This window comes from Chiloscyllium plagiosum, unplaced genomic scaffold, assembly GCF_037043375.1.
Source record: "Chiloscyllium plagiosum isolate Xiang-an unplaced genomic scaffold, Cpla_swu_hap1 HiC_scaffold_40, whole genome shotgun sequence".
In the NCBI taxonomy this organism is placed as follows: Eukaryota; Metazoa; Chordata; class Chondrichthyes; order Orectolobiformes; family Hemiscylliidae; genus Chiloscyllium; species Chiloscyllium plagiosum.
Window position 1 is genome coordinate 11,996,996 of NW_028270178.1, and position 23,635 is coordinate 12,020,630.

Below are 23,635 nucleotides of genomic sequence, written 5' to 3' on the forward strand. Positions count from 1 at the left end.
AGGGAGATTTGATCAGTATTGACTTCAGTAAGGCGTTTTATAAGGTTCCCCATGGGAGGCTGATTAGCAAGGTGAGATCTCACAGAATACAGCGAGACCTAGTCGTTTGGTACAGAACTGGCTCAAAGGTAGAAGGCGAAGGGTGGTGGTGGAGGGAAGTTTTTTAGACTGGAGGCCTGTGATCAGTGGAGTGCCACAAGAAACAATGCTGTGTCCTCGACGTTTTGTTATTTACATAAATGATTTGTAGCTGAAAATGTGTTGCTGGAAAAGCACAGCAGGTCTGGCAGCATCCAAGGAGCAGGAGAATCGACATTTCGGGCATGAGCCCTTCTTCAGGCATGAGCCCTTTTCCAGCAACACATTTTCAGCTCTGATCTCCAGCATCTGCAGTCCTCACTTTCTCCATAAATGATTTGTATGCGAGCAGAAGAAGCACAGTTAGTAAGTTTGCAGATGACACCAAAATTGGAGGTATCGTGGACAGCGAAGAGGGTTACCTCAGATAACAACAGGATCTTGATCAGACGGGCCAATGGGCTGAGAAGTGGCAGATGGAGTTTAATTCAGATAAATGCGAGGTGCTGCATTTTGGGAAAGTAAATCTTAACAGGACTTATACACTTAATGTTAAGGTCCTGGGGAGTGTTGCTGTACAAAGAGACCTTGGAGTGCAGGTTCATAGCTCCTTGAAAGTGGAGTCGCAGGTAGATAGGATAGTGAAGAAGGCGTTTGGTATGCTTTCCTTTATTGGTCAGAGTATTGAGTATAGGAATTCAGAGGTCATCTTGTGGCTGTACAGGACATTGGTTCGGCCACTGTTGGAATATTGCATGCAATTGTGGTCTTTTTCCTATTGGAAAGGTGTTATGAAAATTGAAAGGGTTCAGAAAAGAGTTACAAGGATGTTGCCTGGGTTGGAGGATTTGAGCTATAGGGAGAGTCTGAACAGGCTGGGGTTGTTTTCCCTGGAGCATCGGAGGCTGAGAGGTGACCTTATAGATGTTTATGAAACTATGAGGGGCATGGATAGGGTTAATAGGCAAAGTCTTTTCTCTGCGGTCCGGAGTCCAGAACTAGAGGGCAAAGGTTTAGGGTGAGAGGAGAAAGATATAAAAATGAACTACGGGGCAACTTTTTCCCGCAGAGGTTGGTACGTATATGGAAAGAGCTGCCAGAGGATGTGGTGGAGGCTGGTACAATTGCAACATTTAAGAGGAATTTGGATGGGTATATGAATGGGAATGGTTTGGAGATATATGGGCCATGTGCCGGCAGGTGGGACTAGATTAGGTTGGGATATTTGGTCGGCATGGACGGGTTGGACCAAAGGGTCTGTTTCCATGCTGTACATCTCTATGACTCTATGTCTCTTATAAGGACATTTTCAGAAACTGGAATAAGTTGTTGAATTCACTTCCAGAGGAAAATCAACACCACCAAAAAGAGCCAGGAGAATCTCATGGCTCCCTCTGTGGGAGTACTACATTTATCTGAATTTATCTGAACTGGGAAGTACTAAACTGATTGTGTATGATGTAGATATAGGAAGTGCTTTTCCAATTAAGCAACATCCGTTCAGGCTTAATTCTCTAAAATTCACACATGTTCCAAAAGCGATTGGAAGCATGCTCACTGGTGACATAATCAAAGTGAGTTGCAGTGAATGGAGTTCACCATAAGGGATCCAACAGTTTTGTGTGGACCTTTGAAAATCCAAAGCAGTTACAAAATCCGATTTGTAACCTATGTACATGAATTGAAGAATGTATTGAGAAGGGTAGGCAAGCGACTTACATTTCTCATGTTGATTTAATCAAAGGATGGTAACAGGTAACTTTATCTGTAAAAGCGAATGATATTCCGTGTTTCATGACACCAAATGGACTTCACCAGTTTTTAGTCAAGGAATTTCATATGAAAAATGCACAAGCCACATTTCAAAGATTAAGTATTAAGGTAAATTTGGAATTAATTGATCATGTGGTGTACATCAATGATCTGGTGATTTTTGGTCACAGATGGAGGGAACATTTGGAGCATCTTGAGTGCGAGCAGGAGCTAAGGTAAGACAGTTTGTTTTAAAATTACTTTTGGAGCATCTGGCAGAATTGTTCAATCAACTTCAGAAAACAAGTTTGGTGATAGACCTGGCTAACAATGAGTTCGCAAAAACCCAAGTAACATTCCTAGGCCGTACCATTGCACATGGATAGATAGCCCTGTAGGATGTAAAAACAAATATTTTTGAAATGTTCCCTATACCGTTCATAACGATGTTCCACTGACTGTCAATTTGAAGAAATGCAGAAATTTTTAGTGGATGAATGAATGTGAGGATGAATTTCAAAGCCTAAAATCTGTATTTCCCCACTACCCTGTGTGAGCAACACTCAATTGTGCAAAGCCATTCATGTATTTGATGACAATTGATGCACATGACGTGGGTGTTGTTGCTATAATCTTACAAGAAGATGGCAAAAGAGTATGGAGAGACTTAATTTCACGTCGAGGCAGAACCACTCACGACATTTAAGCAACTCTTGGATAGTCACAAGGATGATAGTAAATTGAATGGGATGTCAATTAGTTCCATCTTAGAGCAGGATAAAGGATTGCCACATCAAGGGTCGAATGGCCTTGGCTGTGCTGTATTGTTTTATGTTCTATGCTCAATGGAGACTGGATATCTCCTAATTCTGATGGTTCGTTTTTCATGGTCTCCTTTATATTTTGTCCGAATACAAATATCGTGCTAATAATTCAAATTATTCATGCCTATATAGCTCTGCATTTCAGTGCTACTTGCCATGTCAATGAAATGCATCTTTCACAGTTCACTTAAATCTACCATTTGCTGGGATTTCTTTGCTATTTCCAATGCCTTGTTTTCAACAAGCTCAGAATCTATTAATAATCATTGAATATTAAACCATATATTGATATTCAACCAGGACCATAATGTGTTAGTTTTCTTTGTGTGTGTTTATAATACCACATCTGCATCCTCCTTTCCCCTTTCTCAATTCTTGTATTTAAACCAATCTGATCGAATCTATTCCAAACATAACTCATACCAATCCAAACTAAGTCAATCCCATCTAAGCGAAAGTGAGGACTACAAGACGCTGGAGATTAGAGTCAATTGTGTGGTGCTGGAAAAGCACAGCAGGCCAGGCAGCATTCTATAAGCAGGAGAATCGACGTTGTGGCAAAAGCCCTTCGTCAGGAAATCCCATCTAATAAAACCTCATCTAATACAATATAATCTAATCAAGTCCCAAATCGATCTAATCTGATCTAATCAAATCCATTTGAATCCAATCCTATTCCAGATGAAGAGCGCACTTGACCCTGTCATGATCTCTGAGGCAGTGCTCTGGAGATCAAAGCCGTCAGGTCGGGCAGCACTTTTAGACAGAAGCAGAAGCAGAAGGTGCTGAAAACGATCTGATTACGATGACCTTTCCTCTGAATGTTAACTCGGATTTCTCTTCACAGATGCTGCCTGACCTGCTGAGCTTTTCCAGCACGATTTGTCCTTGTTTCTGATTTACAGCACCTGCAGTTCTCTCAGTTTTCACCTTTCGAAAGGCAACTAGTGGAATTGCATGTTGTCACAGATGGATCAATGAGAGGCCGTGTCTGTGTTTTGTAGAGTATCACCTTGTTTCAAAATGTGAACAATGAGCCTTTGGAGCAGATCATCCTGGTACGGTTTGCACGTAGAGGACAGAAGTCACGGAGAAGACTCAAAGCAATGGGACTACTCCTGCCATTTCTCATCCCCATCTCTGACACACCAGATCTCCTATCCCGACCTCGTCTTCCGGTAACTGATGTAAGCCTCTGAGCCCGATCTGCCAGATGTTAACAATGACAGTCAGGCAACATAAGAGAGAGAGAGCTTCGGTATGAAAATGGAAACCGAACGCCCACGGAGGCAAACGACCGTGACTGAAAGTTAATAACATTTACACAAAGAAGCCAGTGACAGGAGAGGTACGTACTTTCATCTGAACAAAAAAAAAGTGACTGAAGTAAACATTGGTCCTTTAGAGGATGATGGGGGGATTTTGTAATTAGATATGAGGAAATGGCCAAGGCATTGACCAGGTATTTTGTGTTGGTCTTCACAGTGGAGCACATGAATAACACGCCAGAAATTGACAGAGATGAGAGTAAGTGTGGACCTGGAAGCAATCATTATCACGAAGAGATAATGTTGGGCAAGTTAATGGAGCTAAGAGTAGACAAGTCTCCTGGCCCTAATGCAATTCAGGCCAGGGTGTTAAAAGTGATGGTGGGAGAAATAGCGTATGCACTTATTGCATATATATATCATACAACGTTCAGTGGACTCTGGGTCCGTTCTTCCAGGTTGGAAAACAGAAAATGTGATGTCACTGTTTAAAAAGGAAGAACGACAAAAGGTGTGGAATTATAGACCAGTTGACATAATGCTTGAGGCTATTGTCAAGGAAGGAATAGCAAGGCATCTGGATATATATTGTACCGTTGGGCAGAAACAGCATGGGTTCATAATGGGCATGGCATGCTTAACTAATCTTTTGGAATTCTATCAAGACATTACAAACACAATGGACAACAGCAATCCAGTAGATGTACAATGGCTATATTTTCAAAACGCATTCAAGAAGGTCCCCACACAAAAGGCTGCTGCATAAGATAAAGATGCAAGGCATTATGGGCATTTTATTAGCAAGGATAGAGGATTGGTTAACTTACAGGAAGCAGAGTGAGAATAAATGAGTTCTTTTTTTTAAACCCCCACACTCCCACCTAAGTGCAGTAGTGCTTATTTTATCCCCAGCACCCATGGTGTGTGTGTGTGCAGGTGTGAGACACAGTGAAAACCCCTGTTTTTTTTTTTCCTAGCACGCATGGTGTGTGTGTGTGTGCAGGTGTGAGACACAGTGAAAGACACAAAGTGCACGAATCTTTATTCAATTTCCACCACCAGGAAGATAGGAAAACACCCGGGTGGCCAGTGACAAGCACTGCCCTTCACATCAAGGGGCAGTGCTGTGTGATCAAAACAGTGCAGGGGAGTGTAGGGACTAAATCAAAATAGAATTGGAGGGAGAAATGATGCACTACACTCCCTGCGGCGCCCACCTCTCCCTGAACAACTCCAGGGCATTGGTCGATACCGCGTGCTCCTTCTCCAAGGACACCCGGGCTCGAACGTAACCGCGGAAGAGGGGCAGGCCTCACGACCCCCTCCACGGCCCGCTGCCTGGACCTGTTAATGGCCAGTTTGGCCAGGCCCAGGAGCAGACCCGCGAGGAGGTCTTCAGACCTGCCCTCCCTCCTCCGTACTGGGTGCCCAAAGATCAGGAGCGTGGGACTGAAGTGCAGACAAAAACAGAGGAGAAGGTTTTTAAGAAAATCAAAAAGTGTAAACGCCCACACCCAATATACACGTGGTCCACGGAGTCCACAGCGCCACAGAACAAGCAGTTGGGCTGGGAGTCCGTGAACCACCGCAACCTGCGGTTGCAGGGGACTGCTGCATGCAGCACCCTCCACCCCAGATCCCCGAGAGAAAGGGGGAGGACTCCCGCGTAGAGAGCCCTCCACTGGGGATCCCCACCGCCCGGTGGCAAATGGGTACGCCAAGGCGTGTCCGGACGGTGGATGAGGGAGAAGAGGTGCACGGTGTGCAGCAGCAGTCTGTACAGGGCTTTCCTTTTTACGTCCCTAAACGAGACAAAATTAAAATTTCGGAGGCGGCTCAGGTTGTGGGGCACAGGCTCCCGCGGGAAGTACGGGACCTTGGGGCCAATGTGAAATTCCGTCGGGGCTGGGGTGAGCGCGGACGGGATCCCACCGCACACCTGAGCGTCCTCCAACTGGTGCACTACGTCGGGTCCGAGCACCGCCGTTTTGAGGCGAATAAATGAGTTCTATTCTGTTTGCAATCCTTGTCTATTGGTGTGCCTCAGGAATCAGTGTTGGTGCTGCAATTATTCACAATTTGCATAGATGATTTGGAGTTAGAAGGCCAAGTGTATTGAAGTTTGTGGAAGACGCTAAGATGAGTGGGCGGCACGGTGGCACAGTGGAAAGTACTGCTGCCTCACAGCGCCAGAGACCCGGGTTCAGTTCCCGCCTCAGGCGACTGTCTGTGGGGAGTTTGCACATTCTCCCCGTGTCTGTGTGGGTTTCCTCCGGGTGCTCCGATTTCCTCTCACAATCCAAAGATGTGCAGGTCAGGTGAATTGGCCGTGCTAAATTGTCCGTAGTGTTAGGTAAGGGGTAAATGTAGGGTTATGGGTGGGTTGCGCTTCGGCGGGTCGGTGTGGACATGTTGGGCCGAAGGGCCTGTTTCCACACTGTAAAGTAATCTAATGAGTCGTAGAGCAATGTGTGCTGAGGACTGTGACGCTCTGCAAAGAGACATAGGTAGCTTAGGTGAGCTGTCAGATGGAGCACAATGTTAATAAATGTGAAGTCATTTATTTTGGGAGGAGTAACAGTAAAAAGGATTATTGCTTGACTGCTTAAAAAAATGCATTATGCTGCTGTGCAGAGGGACCTGGGTGTCCTTGTGCATGAATCACAGAAGGTTAGTCTGCAGGTGCAAAAGGTAATTGAGAAGGCAAATGAAATGTTGTCCTTCATTGCTAAAGGGATTGAGTTTAAAAGCAGCAAGGTTATGTTGCAGTGGGAAATGGTACTGGTGAGGCCACACCTGGAATACTGTGTGCAGTTTTGGTCTCCTTACTTGAAAAAGGATGTACTAGCACAAGAAGAGTTTTTAAGGAGGTGCACTTGATTGATTCTGGAGTTAAGGGTGTTGGCTTATGAGGACAAACTGAGTAGACTGGGATTATATTCATTTATTTTCGAAGAAAGAGAATGGATATTACTGAAGCATCTAAAATTATCAAGGGAAGGCTTTCTCAGTAAATGTTGTTAAAGTTAAGATAGATCATTGTTTGAGCAGTAAAGGAATTAAGGGTAATGGTGAGAGTAAAAAACAATGACTGAGGATGCTGTATTCCTAATGAAGGGCTTTTGCCCGAAACGTCATTTCTACTGCTCCTCGGATGCTGCCTGAACTGCTGTGCTTTTCCAGCACCACTAATCCAGGTTATGGTGAGGGGGCGGGTATGTGGAGCTGAGGCCACAAAAACATCAGCCATGATCTGACTGAACTGGGGGAGTAGGCTCGAGGGGCCTGATGGGCTACTCCTGCTGCCAGTTATTTTTATGTTCCTATGTTCTAAGTAATTTACTTTCTTACCAGATGAAACTAGCTGAAATCCCAGTCCATGGAGGATGAATACAGACTGACTGTCTATTCCTGAGCTACCGTGGAACACACAATGAGACATCCACCTAAACCTTTCCCACCTTCGAAAGATCAGCTCATGCCCGATGCAAACTTATCCTTCTTTTCACTGAGCCACCCTACCCATATCACTGTTTTGTTTCCGATCAAACTTTTCAGAGATGTTTTTATATGGCCTTGGAGCAGTTGGGATTGATCCCACGTCACATGGCTCAGAGACACCGACACTATAATATGGTCAATAGCTCCAGCTTTATTCCACTTGGTACCCCACAAGATTCCTATTGCTCATCACCCATTATTCTTTCATATATCCGTCATTGTCTGATGAGCACTGCAAATTGTTATTTTCCAGAATTGATGCTAATTCAATTCGAACCCATCAGTTTTAAATGCCCATAGTGAAAAGCAATTATTGTGTCCTTCAAGACCTTTATATCAGATCCACAAGAGATCAGTTTCATTACCTAAAGTTTAATCTTTGACCTCCCCTCCCCTCCTTTTCCGATTAATAAACTGAACAATAAATTTCAGAGGATATTTCACTGAATTCATCACATGCTCTCTGAACTTGGGCAGAGTCACTCCATAAATCAAAGAATTTGTGCAGCAACTTAAATTGCGGAGCATATATGCGACATGTTTAACTGTATATTCACCGTCACTATCCAAGGCAGCATCAGCATCAAAATAATATAAAATGTACCACAACCACAGAAATATGAAATTGGCGGATATGGTGAAGAGTAATATCATTGACTTCCTCCTGCTCTCCATCTCTGGGTCCCTGTGATTCTCACCCTTGTTCTGGCACATTAATCTCTTACGGACTCGATTGGTCACTAAAATTTGACTGATTGTTAGAGTGTTGAGTAACAAAATTAAAGCAAATGGGAATATTGGAGTTAAAATCTTTTCAAATAATTTCTGAAACAGCCGCAGTTTTCTTGGTACAATACTTCAATTTTAGCTTCTGACAACAAATAGCAACAAATCTATCAAATGTGAAGGCGACATTGAACCAAACAGAACAGTCGATGATTGCACGACGTAGGGCATAACGTACACGACACACAGAAGTGATGTTCAGGAACGTTGACGGGAAATAATCATTTTCCACTTTGCTGAGTATGATCTCAAAAATAACGAACAGCAGATCTGTAGTTGCCATGGCAACCATGTAATGCCTTGTACAGGTGGAGATTCTGCATTTTTCTCGGGACAGGATCACAATTGCGAATAAATTAACTGGAAGAAACAGAAAGGAATTTTGTTGGAAATTGCTGATAAAACAATGTTCGTTTCTGAATCTAGGTGGCAAATGCTGTACTTTAGCAATTCGAACTTTTGAGTCGGAAACAAGACCGAATTTAAATAATGATAACCATGATATTAGCGGGCATCACAGCTCACTGGATCATATTTGGCTTGTGCAGAGTTCTGCAGAAGAGCCATATCTGAACGTAAAAGTTTATCTCTGCTTCTCTCTCTCCACAGGCGCTACCAGACCTGAGCAATTTCTACAGCAGCTTCAGTGCTTCTTTTAAAGCTCCATCATCACAGCATTTCGCCTTTAAATACTTTCTATATAAATGGGACGTTGATATAAATTGCTCCCAGGAAGCACAAGTGCTGTATAATATTAGCCAGCAGAAAAAAAAAGAGGATTGATTCCATCTTAAACTCTGATATCCTCTGTACAGGAGAACGTTTGATCAAATTCACATTACTTTCTGATGTAATAGACCCTTATCCTTCTAGGAGCATTCCCCATTGCCGCAGAAATGGGCGGCACGGTGGCACAGTGGTTAGCACTGCTGCCTCACAGCACCAGAGGCCCGGGTTCAATTCCTGACTCAGGCGACTGACTGTGTGGAGTTTCCACATTCTCCCTGCGCCCGCATGGGTTTCCTTTGGGTGTTCCAGTTTCCTCCCACAGTCCAAAGATGTGCAGCTCAGGTGAACTGGCCATGCTAAATTGCCCGTCATGTTAGGTAAAAGGGGTAAATGTAGGGGAATGGGTGGGTTGCGCTTCAGCGGGTAGGTGTGGACTTGTTGGTCCGAAGGGCCCGTTTCCACACTGTAAGTCATCTAATCTTTAAAAAAATTACACGTAAATAGATGCCCTGGATAGCAAAGCAGGTTTAATGAAACCAGGAAACTCAGAATTATTTCTTCTGAAATGATGGAACAATGATTGTATTAACAGGCTGAGATCAGGACTTAGGTCGCTGATTTCAATTTTGCTTTTCACATCAAACAATAAAACAGCAAGTGGAAAGTGTATTGATAAGACTAACTCCCTTTCTTTGAGGTTACACCTTTGGGACAATTCAATGGGTGGTGGATTTATTCCATGAATAAGAAAATGCCGAGTGGTGATCCAATTGAGCTCTTTAAAATTGTTACCCACTTCCAGAGTCTTGTCTTCATAAATCTACCTCTTGAATTCTGGATGTCATCAACAGATGACTCATCAAAACCACCAAAGAAAAAAGAGTACAGCTATCTAATCTTCGCCTCTGATGCTGCTTGACCAGCTTTGTTTTTTTCCAGCTGACTCTCCAGTATCTGCAGGACTGTAATTTACCTTCCCACGTGGTTAATGATGCCCTCCAACGCATCTTGTCCACATCCCGCATCTCCGCCCTCAGACCCCAGCCCACCAACCATATCAAGGAAAGAAACCCCCTGGTGCTCACCTTCAACCCTACCAACCTTTGCATAAACCAAATCATCCGCCGACATTTCTGCCTCCTCCAAACAGACCCCACCACCAGGAATATATTTCCCTCCCCACCCCTTTCCGCCTTCCACAAAGACCGTTCCCTACGTGACTACCTGGTCAGGACCGTCTACAACCCACCCTCTCATCCTGGCACCTTCCCCTGCCACCACAGGATTTGCAAAACCTGCACCAACACCTCCTCCCTCACCTCCATCCAAGGCCGTAAAGGAGTCTTCCACATCCATCAAAGTTTTACCTTCACATCCACCAATATCATTTATTGTATCCGTTGCTCCCGATGCCGTCTCCTCTACATTGGGGAGACTGGACGCCTCCAAGCAGAGCGCTTTAGGGAACATCTCCAGGACACCCGCACCAACCAACCGCACCAACCAACCACACCAACCTGTGGCCCAACATTTCAACTCCGCCTCTTTCTTTCATATGTAAATCACAAAACGTTTCTTAAAATTTACATTCTCAGGTGAACTGTAACAATTGTTGAGAGCCAGATTAGATGCTGTAGGTGTTCGCCCTCTGTGTTCCCTGTCTGTGCCATAATGTTGAGACTGATCCTCATCTAAAAAATTAGTTAACAGAGTCTTACAAGGGTTCGTGCAGTTTTTGAGCAAACTACAATGTAACTCTGCAAGTTCAAATTCACCCCACAAATGTATATGCCTATGCGTGCTTGTGGGTTTGTGTGTGTCTGACTGTCAGTCTGGGGTGGAGGTTGTGAGTGTGAGAGTGTATATATCTGTCTGTGTGAGTGTAAAGTGTCTAGGTCTGTGAGAGGATGCATGTGCGTGTGTGCAAGTGTGTGTGTCTGTAGCAGTGTGTGTGTGAGTCTGGGGTGAGTGTTGAGTTGATGTCACACTACAGGTGACCACCATTGCACTATACACACACACACACACACACGCACGCACAGAGGCACTCGTATACATACAGACACATGTATGTACAGACACACAAACAGACACTCACACACACTCCTACAGAAACACACGCTCCCACACTCACGCATGTATCATCTCACAGACTAAGACTACTTTACACTCACACACACATACACTCTCTCTCACAGACACTCACAAAACACACCCCAGACATACGCACACTCCAAAAGACACATACATTTTCACATGCACACATGCATCCTCTCGCAGACTTCGACACTTTACACTCACACACACACGAGTATATATATATATATATACACACACTCTCTCGCACTCACAAACCCTTACCCCAGACAGACAGTCAGATAAGCACACACACAGGCTCTCCTATACACACGCATATACACAGACACATGTATATACAGACACGCACACAGACACTCACATATACACCTACAACCAGACACACTCCCATACTCACACATGTATCCTCTCACAGACTTAGACCACTTTATCTCACGCACACAAATAGCCTTTCTCGCACAGACGCTAACAAGCCCCCCACCAAAGACACACGAACACTCCTACAGATACACACACTCCCACACTCACACATGCATCCTCTCATAGACTTCAACACTTTACACTTGCGCACACATTCTTTCACACACTCCCAGACCCCCACACCACACACACACAAACCCACATGCACACATACACATGTATGTTTATGGGGTGAATATTTATCTGCAGAGTTCTATTGTACTTTGGTCGAAAACTGCATGAATCATGTAAGACTCTGTTAATTCTCATATTGGATTAGAACCAGGCTAAACATTATGGCACAGACAGCGAACACAGGGGTGAGCACCTTCAACATCTTATTTGGCTGATCCCAATTGTTGCAGTTCACCTGGGAATGTAACTTTTTAAAAATGTTTTGTGATTTACATATGAAAGAAGTGAAACTTCATGTTCATCCCAAAAGATGAGAGACTCAACAAACAATCAAGGTATTTTTCAATGTATAATTTCAGTTACATTACACTGTACACTTTTGCTATAAATTCTGCGTCTTGCAATTTTTCTTCCACAACCACCTGATGAAGGAGCAGCGCTCCAAAAGCTAGTGCTTCCAATTAAAACTGTTGGGCTATAAGCTGGTGTTGTGTGATTCTTAACTTTGTACACCCCAGTCCAACTTCGGCATCTCCAAATCATGACAACATTTGAAATCCTCCAATCCTTTGGTAGGAAACCTATGGACAATGACAACTCAAAGATCAAGGCCAAAGTCTCCGCCATCTCCTCCCTAGCTTCCCAGAGAATCATTGAACAAATCCCATTCCGCCCAGTGGATTTATCTACGTTTGCACCTTCTAGAATTGATAACACCTCAGTCCTTTCAAGCTCATAACCATCTCTCAGTATTCTCCTCTACAATATTCTCCTTATCCAGATTGAAAACAGGTGAGAAATATTCGTTTAGCACCGCTCAGATTTCCACAGGTTCCACACACAACTTCCCACTTCTATCTTTGACAAGGCCTATTCCTACACTCGTCATCCTTTTAATCCACTCGTGCTGAATGAAAGCTTTACGGTTCTCCTCTATTCTACCTGCTGAAGACTGCTCATGTCCCGACCTTACTCGTCTTAATTGTCTCTTTAAATCCTTCCTAGCTACTCTGTAAGTCTCCATCACCTCATCTGAACCATCTCATCTCATCGTCATATAACAAGAGATACAATTTATTTCGTAAACCACAGTCCCCCAACCTTATTACTTACTCCCTGCCTGACAGGGAGATACCAATAAAATTTACGCGATATCTGTTCCTCAAACCATTTGATTGTTACCACCCCTGCATTTTGCGGCCCCATTCTATGCCTCCTAAGTCTTGCCTAATCGCATTGTAGATGAGGTACATTTAGTGTTAATAAGTAGGGGAGTCAAGGATTATAGGGAAAGAGTAGGAAAGAGAACGTGACAAGTGTTGGAAGAGTCATTGTCCCATTGAATGCTGGATAAATCTCAAGGGACTGAAACTTGTTCGCCTATCCATATTTCTTGTGGTTGTATGATCTTTTGGAAATGTAGTACTTTCAATTGAAATAGACTCTGATCACATATTAGATTATGAGTAAAGTATTGGAAAGAATTTTGAGGGATAGGCTTTATGACTATTTGGAAAAGCATAGCGTGATTAAACACAGTCAACGTGGCGTTGTGAGGGGCAGGTCATGCCTCACAAATTTTATTGTGTTCTTTGAGGAGGTGACAAGACAGGTCGACGAAGTTCGAGTAGAGTTTGTGGGGTATATGGATATTCGCAAGGCATTTGTGAAGGTTCCCATTGGTCCGTTCATTCATAAAGTCAGGAGGTATGGGATACAGGGAGATTTGACTGTCTGGATAGAGTATAAATGACTTGGATGAGGAGGTTGAGGGGTGTGTTAGTAAATTTGCAGATGATAAAAAGATTAGAGGAGCCATTGATAGTATCGAGGGCTATTGCAGGCTGCAGTGCGATAAGGACTGGATGCAGAGCTGGGCTGAGAAATTGCAAATTGTGGTCAACCTGGATAAATGCAAAGTGATGCATTTTGGAAGGTCGAACTCGAATGCTGAATATAGGATTAAAGACAGGATTGTTGGCAGTGTGGAGGAACAGAAGGATCTTGGTGTGCAAGTACATAGATCCCTCAAAGTTACCACCCAAATGGATAGGTTTTTTAACAAGGCACATGGTGTTTTGGCTTTCATTAACAGGGGGATCGAGTTTAAGATCCGCAAGGTTTTGCTACAGCTCTACAAGTCCCTGGTGAGACCACACTTGGAATATTGTGTCCAGTTCTGGTCGCCCTACTACAGGAAAGATGTGGAGGCTTTGGAGAGGGTGCAAAGAAGGTTTACCAGGATGCTGCCTGGACCGGAGGGCTTGCCTCATGAAGAGATGCTGACTAGGTTTGGACCTTTCTCTCTGGAGAGAAGGAGGAAGAGAGGTGACCTGATCGAGGTTACAAGATAATGAGAGGAATGAATAGAGTCAATAGCCAGAGATTTCCCCAGGGCAGGATTGGCTTGTACAAGGGGTCATAGTTTTAAGATGTGTGTACAGTTCAGTTTGTCACATGACCAAAAGGATGTGGACACTTTTGAGAGGGTGCAGAGAATGTTTACGGGGATGTTGCCTCATATGGAAGATGCTAGCTGTGATGATTGTTTGAGTAGCTTAGGTTTATTTCCATTAGAAAAAAAATAGATTGAGGGGGGACTTGATTGAGGTTTACAAAATCATGAAGGGTAGAGACAAGGTGGACAGAGACAAACATTTTCCCAGGGTTAAGTATTCCATAACGACAGGTCACGCTTTCAAGGTGAGAGGTGGAAAGTTTAAGGGGGATACACGCAGCAAGTACTTCACACAGAGGGTAGTGGGCGTTTGTTACGCGTTACTAGCAGAGGTGGTAGAGGCAGGCACGGTAGATTCATTTAAGATGCGTCTGGGCAGATGCATGAGTAGTTGGGGAACAGAGGGATACAGATGCTTAGGAATTGAGCGACAGGTTTAGATAGTACATATGGATCGGCTCAGGCTTGGAGGGCCGAAGGGCCTGTTCCTGGACTGTAAATTTTCTTTATATTATGAGGAAGGTACAGAGGAGACGTCAGAGGAAGGTTCTTTATGCAGTGAGTTAAGAATGCATGGAGAACATTGCCAGTGGAGTTGGTGGAAGCAGATTCATTATAGACATTTAAGTGACTGCTGGATATGCAAATGGGTGGCAGTGAATTGAGGGATGCGTAGGTTAAGTTATTTTATTTTATATTAGGATTAATTCTCGGCACAACATCATGGGCCAAAGACCCTGTTCAGTGCTATACTTTTCTATTTCTATGTAATGACAGATATGGTTCTTTTATCACTCAACCGAATGTTCGTGATGAAAGACAGCAACCACATCTATCAGTGCAGTTGATAAGTCATCAACAAGGTATCAAGCATCTGTCAGTTAGTTACTTGGACATGGAGTCATAGATTCAGAGAGACATAGAGACGTACAGTATGGAAACAGACCCTTCCGTCCAACCCGTCCATGCCCACCAAATATCCCAAACCAATCTAGTCCCACCTGCCAGCACCAGGCCCATATCCCTCCAAACCTCTTCTATTCATATACCTATCCAAATACGTTGTAGGCTTACCAGCCTCCTCCACTTCCTCTGGCAGCTCATTCCATACATGTACCATCCATAATGTGAAAGATTTGCCCCTTAGGTCACTTTTATATCTTTCCCCGCTCACCCTAAAGCTATGCCGTCTAGTTCTGGACTCCCTGACCCGAGGGAAAAGACTTTGTCTATTTATCCTATCCATGTCACTCATGATTTTGTAAACCTCTTAATGGTCACCCCTCAGCCTCCGACGGTCCAGGGAAAACAGCCCCAGCCTGTTCAGCCTCTCCCAATAGCTCAAATCCTCCAACTCTGGCAACATCCTTATAAATCTTTTCTGAACCCTTTCAAGTTTAATGACAGCTTTCCGATAGGAAGGAGACCAGAATTGCATGCAATATTCCAACAGTGGCCTAAGAAGTTTCCTGTACAGCCACAACATGAACTCTCAAATCCTCTACTCAATACACTGACCAATAAAAGAAAGCATACCAAACGCCTTCTTCACTATCCTATCTACCTGCAACTCCACTTTCAAGGAGCTATGAACCTGCACTCCAATGTCTTTTTGTTCAGCATCACTCCCTAGGACCTTACCAATAAGTGTATAAGTTCTGCTAAGATTTGCTTTCACAATATGCAGTACCTCACATTTATCTGAATTAAACTCCATTTGCCACTTCTCAGCCCATTGGCCCATCTGGTCAAAATCCAGTTGAAATCTGAAGTAACCTTCTTTGCTGTCCACTACACCTCCAATTTTGGTGTCATTTGCAAATATACTAATTGTACCTCTTATGCTCGCATCCAAATCAGTTGCAAAAATGACAACGAGAAGAGGAGCCAGCACCGATCCTTGTGGCACTTCACTGGTCACAGGCCTCCAGTCTGAAAAACAACCCTCCGCCACCACCCTCTGTCTTCTACCTTTGAGCCAGTTCTGTATCCAAATTGCTACTTTTCTCTGTATTCCGTGAGATCTCAACTTTCTAAACAGTCTTCCACAAGGAAATTTGTCGAACGCCTTACTGAAGTCCATATACATCACATCTCCCGCTCTGCCCTCATAAATCCGCTTTGTTACTTCTTGAAAAAACTCAAGCAAGTTTGTGAGACATGATTTCCCATGCACAAAGCCATGTTGACTATCGCTAATCAGGCCTTGCCATTCGAAATACTTGTACATCCTGTCCCTCAGGATTCCCTCCAACACCTTGCCCACCACTGACGTCAGGCTCACTGGTCTATAGTTCCCTGGCTGATCCTTACCACCTTTCTTAAACAGTGGCACCATATTAAACAACCTCTATTCTTCCAACACGTCACCTGTGACTATATATTATACAAATATCTCAGCAAAGGTCCCAGCAATCACTTCTCTAGCTTCCACAGAGTTCTACGGTACGCCTGATCAGGTCCTGGGGATTAATCCACCTTTATGCATTTCAAGACATCTAGCAATTCCTCCTCTGCAATATGAACATTTTGCAAGGTGTCACCATCTATTTCACAGCGTTCTGTATCTTCCATATCCTCTTCCACAGTAAATGCTGATGCAAAATACTCATTTAGTATCTCCCCCATATCCTGCGGCTCCACACAAAGGCAGCCTTGCTGATTTTTGTGGGGCCGTATTCTCTCCCGAGTTACCCTTTTGTCCTTAATGTATTTTTAAAAACCCTTTGGATTCACCTGAATTCTATTTGCCAAAGCTATCTCGTTTCCCCTTTTTGCCCTCCTGATTTCCCTTTTAAGTATACTCCTACTGCCTTTATACTCTTCCAAGGATTCACTCAATCTATCTTGTCTATACCTTACACATGCTTCCTTCTTTTTCTTGACCAAACCCTCAATTTCATTATCAACCAGTATACCGAATACCTACCAGCATTTCCTTTCACTCTAACACAAATATACTTACTCTGGATTCTAGTTATCTCATTCCTGAAGGCTTCCCATTTTCCAGCCGTTTCTTTACCTGCGAACATCTGCCTCCAATCAGCTTTTGAAAGTTCTTGCCTGGTATCGTCAAAATTGGCCTTCCTCCAATTTAGAACTTCAACTTTTAGATCTTGTCTATCCTTGTTCATCACTATTTTAAATCTCATGGAAGTATGATTTCTGGCCCCAAAATGCTTCCCCGCTGACACCTCAGTCAACTGTCCTACCGTATTTCTCAAGAGCACGTCAGGTTTTGCACCTTCTCTAGTAGGTACATCCACATACTGAATCAGAAAATTGTCTTGTACACACTAAACAAATTCCTGTCCGTCTGAACCTTTAATACTGTGGCAGTCCCTGTCTATGTTTGGAAAGTTAAAATCCCCTACCATAACCACCTTATTATTGTTACAGATAGCTGAGATCTCCTTCCAAGTTTGTTTCTCAACTTCACTCTGACTATTAGGGGGTATATAATACAATCCCAATTACGTGATCATCCCTTCCTCATTTCTCCGTTCTACCCAAATAACATCCCTGGATGTATTTCTGGGAATATCCCCCTTCAGTACAGCTGTAATGCCATCGCTTATAAAAAAAACCACTCGCTCTGCTCTCTTGCCTTCCTTTCTATCCTTCCTGTAGCATTTCTATCCTGGAACATTAAGCTGCCAGTCCAGCCCACCCCGAGCCTTATTTCTGTAATTGCTATGATCTCCCCGTCCCATGTTCGTAACCATGCCCTGAGTTCATCTGCCTTCCCCTTTAGGCCCCTTGCATTTAAATAAATGCAAATTAATTTGTTAATCGTACCTTGTCCCTGCCTGCCCTTGTTGTTTGACTCATTTCTGTTCTCAACTGTACCAGTCTCAGATTTATCTCAATCATCACTATCTCCCTGCCCCCACGCCCTCACCTTACTAGTTTAAAGCTTCACAGGAGCTCAAGCAAATTTCCCTGCCAGTATATTAGCCCCCTTCCAATTTAGGTGCAATCCGTCCTTCTTGTACAGGTCACCTCTAGCACAAAAGTGATTCCAAAGATCCAAAAATGTGAATCCTTCTCCCATACACCAGCTCCTCAGCCATACATTCATCTGCTCTATCCTCCTATTCCTGCACTCAGTAGCTCGTAGCACCAGGAGTATTCCAGATATTACTACTCTGGAGGACCTCCTTTTAAAAATTCCTGCTTAACTCCCTGGAATCACACTTCAGAATCTCAATATTTTCCCTTCCTCTGTCGTTAGTTCCAATGACCTCTTGCTGGCCACTCTCCCCCTTGAGAATATTCTGCACCCTCTCTGAGACATCATTCAACCTGGCACCAGGGAAGCAATGCACATTCTGATTTTTCGCTTCTGGCCACGGAAATGTCTGTCTGTACCTCGGACTGGAGAATTGCCTTATACAATTGGAAACTAACGTAAACCTCATTGCATTAGAGCCGGTCTGAATACCAGAAACTTGGGTGTTCGTGCTGACAATCCATCACCAGCTACATTTTCCAAAACAACATACTTGTTTGAAATAGGTATAGCCACAGAAGACTCCTTCACTCGGTGCCTGCATCTCTTAACTTTCCTGGAGTTAACCGATCTATGTGACTGTATCTGTGACTTTCCCCCTTCTTTTCACTGCCATCCATCACATACTGTTACTGTTGCAAATTCCTGATTGCTTCTAACTGTCGCTCCAACCGATCCATTCAATCTGATTAGATTCGCAACCAACAGTATTTATTGCAGATATAATCCGCAGTTGGCCCAAATCCCGCTACACCCTTCGTATTCATATACCCATCCAAATGATTTTATATGTTGTAATTGTACCAACCTCTACCACTTCCTCTCGAAGCTCATTCCAAACAGGCACCACCCTCTGCATGAAAAAGTTGCCACTTTGTTCCCTTTTAATTGTTTCCCTCTCACACTCTAAACCTACGCCCTATAGTTCTGAATGGGCAGAAGTACATTGTTGTTGAAAAAAAGAGTGAGATGTCACTGAAAGAAAATAAAACATAATTGCTAGTGCTAATGTTTAACCTGTAACTGACGCAATCAGAATTGTTCAGTCTTTCAAGTTTTCCAGCTCAAATTAGTAGCAATGTTTTGTATCTCAACACGGGCTTAATGTGATGTCGTAATCTGTTCGTTCACCGAAACTAATTGCCCAATGTTGAAATATTTAGAGTCACAGTATAAAGGACAGGTTCTGGTAATGTATCAGCTCAGAGTTTGACACAGAGAGATTGCTAAAAGCACTGAATGACAAGTCACTTGACACTTGAAAATGCGTGCAAGCTTTCATGGTGTTGAGAAAATATGCTATCTGATTCTCGCTGTTATTGGTGTTCCCGGTAAGTTATTCTAAGCACAGTGAAAAGAAAGAGCCAGCGTTCCAGTTATGTTTAGTTAAAATCGATTTAAGTTGATAATTGCACACAGGCATCTGACACCTACCATGAAGTAGCACAATTTTATAAGATTATTCAATTTTCACAAGTGAATATGAAGTGTTGTTTCTTTATAATTTACAGATTCTCCATATTATCTAGCATTGTCTCGAGTAGAACATTGCAAATGGTACAATTAGAAATCGCTGCACATATATTTCAGATGAAGATATTATTAGATTTGCTTGTAAATCTATATTTATGTATAGTGTGGATCAGAAAGTGAAGAGCAATTTCTGAGTCAGTAATGATATATTACACTGACAATGGGTCTGTATAATACTTCCTAGAATCTAAATTGTGTCCCAGTTCCTGTCACTGTTAGTCCCGTCATCGGCTACAGTGAACACAGCACCCTCTACCATTTCTGCCTCTCCAGCTTTTACAAAACAGACAGGGAGGAGGCTGGAAGAACACAACAAGACAGTCAGCATCAGGAGATGAAGAGGTTGACGTCGGGTTACAGCACCAACGAGAATTCTGCACCTCGCCCAATTTACCCTTTTAATTACAATGCACTGATTTTGACAATCAAACCCGACGGGCACAGTTTTCTGCATACAAACGTATTCTCATACTATTGCTTTTAACTCCCATATTAGCAATCGATACACATATACTGCTTGCGATTTCCTATTGCTGCTTCCTATTTGCAACGATTTCCTATCGCTGCTGACAATTCGGTAACAGCATTTTCTGCACACGTACACGTTGCCTATACATTTAGAGAGAGCAAAATGAAAATTCAGCTTTTAATTTTACGACTGTCCAATCAGTTTGGAATGCAGATTCTAAAGTGGACTGCTAAAGTGAACCATTGTCTTTTCCAGTCTAAATCGGACTTCGACTTTGACAACTGAAACGTATGAACCAAAACTAAGTATGAAGGCCACAATAGTTGTTCCGTGAGCCAAATTATTTTCTTAGTTGGCCAATATTGAAAGTAAACGCGAGGTAATAATCTTCACAATATCTGGCAGTTTAATTCTTCTTTTGTTGACAACTGTCATAGAATTCATATACTATACCGTCAAAGGAATTGACCCAATGGACTACACCGATTCTGAGTATATATTTCAAAAAGTAGGGTGGCTGTTCCGTAATTTAAGTTGCTGCACAAACACTTTTATTTACGGAGTGACTCAGTCTAAGTTCAGAGAACAGGTAAAAGGTATGGTGACATATTTGATTGCCTCAATTGTTGCATCATTTCATAAATATAATTAAACCGAAGATTGTCCCAATGCCTCCATTGTGCAACACGGATTAAGTATAGCAGTGCACCTTTGGGAAACAGATGAAGGCTGGGAGTAGGTAATTTTTAGGGACACGGAGGGAAGCAGAACAGCCCATGAATGACAGACATGTGGTCAGGAATGCTGTCTTTTTGCAAGCTGCAGTGATTCTATTCTTATAGACTCATAAACTCATATCGTGCAGACAATGTCTTGTTTCCCCATTGATTCTGCACTGACGTAATGACTCCTCGAACTGGGATAACCCCGATTTCTGCACTTGACAGTTATGGTATTTGAAAGACTCATTCTATTTTATTTTTTAAATTTACAACTATTCCAGCCTGCATTACATTCTCAGGCAGTGCTTCCCAATTCTCACCAAACACTGAATGAAAATGACATTTTTTTCTCAAATCCGCATTGAATTTCTTGCCCCTTGCCCGAAACCATGCCCTCTCGTGATTGAGCCCTCAACCAAGGGGACCAGTTGCACTTTATTCGTCTTGTCCATACCCCTCAAAATCTGATATATCTCCACCATGTATCCTGTCAGAATGCTGTGCTCTGAAGAAAGCATTCCAAACTTATGACGTCTCTCCTTATAACTCTATTTCGTCACCTGAGGCAAGGTCCTGATGAACACGCTCGGTACCTCCTCTCGTGCTATCACAGCCTTCCTGTAGTGAGGTGATCAGAACCAGTCGTGACCTCGCAACCCTCTCTACAACACCAGCATAACCTTCTTGTCCTTACACTGTATGCCACCACTAAAGAAAACAAGTGTCCCATATTCCTTCTTAACTATCCTATTCACGTGTCTTCTGACATCAGAGATATGTGAATAATTATTCCAAGATCTTTCCGTTCCTCTAAACTACCGAACGTCCTGCCATTTATTAAATAATCACACATCTGTTTTGTTTTTGAATGTGCTTCACCCTGACCTTATCAGAGTTAAATATCATCTGCCAATAGTCTACCCATGTGATCAACCCATGTCTATCTTCCTGTAACTTCCAACCATCTACATTGTTATTAACAACTCGTCTGCTAAATTTCCTAACATCTCTACATGTTTTCAACTATATCGCATATGTATGTAACAAAGAAGAGTCCCAGTACTGATTCGAGTGATATATCGCCGGACAGCGGGCTCCAGTTGCACAAACAACACTTTACTAGTACTGTTCTGTGCTATTACTAATCCAGCTTCTGATCCATCTCGCCATGTTTCTCTCAAATCCAAATGTTTTAACCTTCTCAATCAATCTCCCATTTGACACATTGACAAAAAAATCCATACAAACTACATCACCTGGACTTCACCTGCCCCCAAACCCTCATCCACACCCTCGATCACATTTCCAAACAAATTCTAACAAAAGTGTTAAGCATGAACTCTCCCTGACAAGACCATGCTGCATGACCCGAATTGACCCATCCCATTCCAAAGGGGATGAACAAGCTCCTTGAGAACTTTCTCCAATCATTTCCATACCAATAACTTGAGATTCACCAGCCTTAATTTCCTCGTTCATGTCAATCACCCCTCTGAAAAAGGGGAACCATATTAAACATGCTCCAATCTCCCTCACAACTATTGCACCAAATTTTGTTATGCAGTAATAAACCCATTTAAGAATGAAAAGCTTTAAATTATTTTAACATGTGATTTTTAAATTTAGTCTATCAGACACATTTTTGTCCATTAGACATCACTTTAACTTTCTCGGTTTCTGCCATCTGCCTGGTCTTCTCCATCAGATGACCCGAAAAAGAGCTTTTCATACCTTGGCAAGTTGATCCAATTGGACTGCCCTCAACCTGTAATAAGAAGTGATACAAAATGTGGAAATAGGTGTATTCCCTTTTCATCTCAACTTCATTCCAGTCAGTTTCGTTTCCCCATCTTTGCTGTAACAAAACGGTTCTTCTTAAAGGCGCAAATTACATGATGTGTATCTGTTTTGAAAATAAATGATCGCAACAACTCGACTTTCTCGATCGGATTGCAGTTTTTGACACTGTTCACGACACAATTCTCCTTCAAAATCCCTCCACAAATTAGTTCTGTTACTAATTTCACAGATCTAATGCCTCAAAATATATCCAGGCTTGAACTTCAATCTTATTTTATTTCTCCCTCGGTAACGAAATCTGTATTGAAGCAAATCCTGCAGATGCTTCCTGGAAGATGGCGGTGGAACAGGGATTCTGAGCCGAGGGCTCGTTCACTGGCTCCAATTGTCTCTTCATTCCTTTTCTTTTTATTCCACCTTCCTTCTCGTTCTTTCTTTTTTTAAATATTCATTTATACTTATCTCTCACTGAAGCGCTCGTTCGCTGTGATAGCATCAGCTGCAGTAGGTCAGCCCAGCACAGACTACTGACAGACAGTGAGCGAGCCGAGGGAGGACACGAGTGAGCCTAGCGTGTACACCAGTGGGCCCAACGTGGATTTCCTTTTGGATCAAGTGTTTTAAGTTAGCTTTTTTAAGTTCAAAATTTGTAATGTCAAACAACAAGATGAATTGAAACCCAGGGTCAGAGCCCAGCAGAAAGCAATGAGTGAAATCATATGTCAGCCACATTGTGGAGGAACTCATTGGATATTGAACTCTTGAAGCACATCCTGTGGGAGACAGGTTACACTTAGCGGTTATAAAATGATTAATTCTGAACACGGGCAATCAATCCAATTGAGATTGCAGGGACATAGTGTGAGGATTGCTTGCTGAGGTGCTGGTTTCAGGGCCTGAGAGAGTAGTATCAGAAGGGAGATGTGTGAGTAGTTCTTAATTTTGGAGTTTGGAGTTTGTTAGGAATATGGAGGGGGAAAGAATTGTGCGTGTGTGAGAGATAGACAGAGAT